The sequence below is a fragment of the Globicephala melas genome, unplaced genomic scaffold (genome assembly GCF_963455315.2).
Source record: "Globicephala melas unplaced genomic scaffold, mGloMel1.2 SCAFFOLD_85, whole genome shotgun sequence".
Lineage (NCBI taxonomy): Eukaryota > Metazoa > Chordata > Mammalia > Artiodactyla > Delphinidae > Globicephala > Globicephala melas.
Genome location: NW_027207260.1, coordinates 425,973 through 429,795, shown reverse-complemented (window position 1 = coordinate 429,795; position 3,823 = coordinate 425,973).

Here is a 3,823-nt window from a genome sequence, read left to right as displayed (position 1 = left end):
AGGCTGCATTCATGCTGCCTTGAAGCTACCTGACATTCCCTGCTCTTGACAGGCCTGTCAACCCTGTAAGAATGCTTCGCGGAAAAGTATGAGTCTGTTCTGTCTGAACCAGGTGCTTCCGTGGCCGCGGTTGTGGTCTGCCTGACAAGCTCTAGAGCTAAAGGGAATCTCAACGTGAAAACTTGCCTCCAGGTTAGGTCACTAGTAGCCGTGCAGAAAGGGAGGCAGGCAGCTGTTTCCATCAGTTCTTAGTCGCTTACATGCTTTATGTGAAAGGAAGTACACTTTTGAGGACTTGTAGGCCTCTCGGGTACGCATCACTTTCCTCCAAGTTCACTGAGTACCTCCACACCCCCGTGGGCCTGCTGAGCCACTTCGAGACCCGTTGGTTGATCCCTCGGAGGCCCTCTGTGCATGCCGAGTGATGGGCAACACCCTGTACGTTCCTTGAAGAGAGCTACATTTCCAGAGTCCTCGAACAGCCTCAGGACAACATTTCTGGCGAGTCCGACTTTGTCATGGCCCTTGTGTGAGCTTCCGTGAGAAAACAGTGTGCTTTGAGTACTTCGAGGACCTCGTACCCGAAGTCACTGTGCCTGAGGAGAAAGTCAGCATCTCACCATGCGGTGTCGCTGACGGCACACCCAGCATGAACAGATGTCTGGAAGTAAGGCCCTGACCTGCCGTGCAGAAGCGGAGGCGTGCAGCAGTTTCCATGAGGCGGTGGCCTCTGCTCTGGGTAACTTCCACGGCAGCACAGTTTTCTGGACACCTAGGAGGCTAGCGTGGGCACCCTGCTCCCGGCAGGAACACTGAGTACCCCCAGGACCACCTGGGTCTGCTAAGCAACATCCAGACCCGTAGCCCTTTAGAGCCCCTCTGTGTATGCCGAGCGTAGGGAAACGCACTGCACTCTCTTTGGGAGCAGCTTAATTTCCTCAGCACTCGCACACGTTCACGAACACCAGTGTGGCACGTCCCTCATGGAGACGAAGTCTGACGCATTGCCCGAGTCTGACTGAGCTGAACTCAGAGTAACCCTCGGCTTCGCATTCCATCTTGAAGCTCCTGCCTGAAGTCACCGTGCCTCCCAGAGATAGTGGGCGTGCGTTCTAACTGCCATTTACGACAGTCCTGCTCTTCCTGTGACACTGCAGGCTTTTGGATAGCCACTGGCCCAGAGGAGCAGCTGCGGCGTTCCTTGGTTGAGGCAGTTCGCTTGATGCAGAACACCCTACTTCGAGAAGTTGATTCAGGGGAGGAAACACAGGGTAACCTGTGTCTCTTTAGACTTGGTAGAAACCACAGGGGTGTATGCTGAGTGTGCCCATGGAAACGGGTTCCTGCTGGAACTAGCCTTGCTGTCCCATTTGGAAGGCTGCATTCATGCTGCCTTGAAGCTACCTGACATTCCCTGCTCTTGACAGGCCTGTCAACCCTGTAAGAATGCTTCGCGGAAAAGTATGAGTCTGTTCTGTCTGAACCAGGTGCTTCCGTGGCCGCGGTTGTGGTCTGCCTGACAAGCTCTAGAGCTAAAGGGAATCTCAACGTGAAAACTTGCCTCCAGGTTAGGTCACTAGTAGCCGTGCAGAAAGGGAGGCAGGCAGCTGTTTCCATCAGTTCTTAGTCGCTTACATGCTTTATGTGAAAGGAAGTACACTTTTGAGGACTTGTAGGCCTCTCGGGTACGCATCACTTTCCTCCAAGTTCACTGAGTACCTCCACACCCCCGTGGGCCTGCTGAGCCACTTCGAGACCCGTTGGTTGATCCCTCGGAGGCCCTCTGTGCATGCCGAGTGATGGGCAACACCCTGTACGTTCCTTGAAGAGAGCTACATTTCCAGAGTCCTCGAACAGCCTCAGGACAACATTTCTGGCGAGTCCGACTTTGTCATGGCCCTTGTGTGAGCTTCCGTGAGAAAACAGTGTGCTTTGAGTACTTCGAGGACCTCGTACCCGAAGTCACTGTGCCTGAGGAGAAAGTCAGCATCTCACCATGCGGTGTCGCTGACGGCACACCCAGCATGAACAGATGTCTGGAAGTAAGGCCCTGACCTGCCGTGCAGAAGCGGAGGCGTGCAGCAGTTTCCATGAGGCGGTGGCCTCTGCTCTGGGTAACTTCCACGGCAGCACAGTTTTCTGGACACCTAGGAGGCTAGCGTGGGCACCCTGCTCCCGGCAGGAACACTGAGTACCCCCAGGCCCACCTGGGTCTGCTAAGCAACATCCAGACCCGTAGCCCTTTAGAGCCCCTCTGTGTATGCCGAGCGTAGGGAAACGCACTGCACTCTCTTTGGGAGCAGCTTAATTTCCTCAGCACTCGCACACGTTCACGAACACCAGTGTGGCACGTCCCTCATGGAGACGAAGTCTGACGCATTGCCCGAGTCTGACTGAGCTGAACTCAGAGTAACCCTCGGCTTCGCATTCCATCTTGAAGCTCCTGCCTGAAGTCACCGTGCCTCCCAGAGATAGTGGGCGTGCGTTCTAACTGCCATTTACGACAGTCCTGCTCTTCCTGTGACACTGCAGGCTTTTGGATAGCCACTGGCCCAGAGGAGCAGCTGCGGCGTTCCTTGGTTGAGGCAGTTCGCTTGATGCAGAACACCCTACTTCGAGAAGTTGATTCAGGGGAGGAAACACAGGGTAACCTGTGTCTCTTTAGACTTGGTAGAAACCACAGGGGTGTATGCTGAGTGTGCCCATGGAAACGGGTTCCTGCTGGAACTAGCCTTGCTGTCCCATTTGGAAGGCTGCATTCATGCTGCCTTGAAGCTACCTGACATTCCCTGCTCTTGACAGGCCTGTCAACCCTGTAAGAATGCTTCGCGGAAAAGTATGAGTCTGTTCTGTCTGAACCAGGTGCTTCCGTGGCCGCGGTTGTGGTCTGCCTGACAAGCTCTAGAGCTAAAGGGAATCTCAACGTGAAAACTTGCCTCCAGGTTAGGTCACTAGTAGCCGTGCAGAAAGGGAGGCAGGCAGCTGTTTCCATCAGTTCTTAGTCGCTTACATGCTTTATGTGAAAGGAAGTACACTTTTGAGGACTTGTAGGCCTCTCGGGTACGCATCACTTTCCTCCAAGTTCACTGAGTACCTCCACACCCCCGTGGGCCTGCTGAGCCACTTCGAGACCCGTTGGTTGATCCCTCGGAGGCCCTCTGTGCATGCCGAGTGATGGGCAACACCCTGTACGTTCCTTGAAGAGAGCTACATTTCCAGAGTCCTCGAACAGCCTCAGGACAACATTTCTGGCGAGTCCGACTTTGTCATGGCCCTTGTGTGAGCTTCCGTGAGAAAACAGTGTGCTTTGAGTACTTCGAGGACCTCGTACCCGAAGTCACTGTGCCTGAGGAGAAAGTCAGCATCTCACCATGCGGTGTCGCTGACGGCACACCCAGCATGAACAGATGTCTGGAAGTAAGGCCCTGACCTGCCGTGCAGAAGCGGAGGCGTGCAGCAGTTTCCATGAGGCGGTGGCCTCTGCTCTGGGTAACTTCCACGGCAGCACAGTTTTCTGGACACCTAGGAGGCTAGCGTGGGCACCCTGCTCCCGGCAGGAACACTGAGTACCCCCAGGCCCACCTGGGTCTGCTAAGCAACATCCAGACCCGTAGCCCTTTAGAGCCCCTCTGTGTATGCCGAGCGTAGGGAAACGCACTGCACTCTCTTTGGGAGCAGCTTAATTTCCTCAGCACTCGCACACGTTCACGAACACCAGTGTGGCACGTCCCTCATGGAGACGAAGTCTGACGCATTGCCCGAGTCTGACTGAGCTGAACTCAGAGTAACCCTCGGCTTCGCATTCCATCTTGAAGCTCCTGCC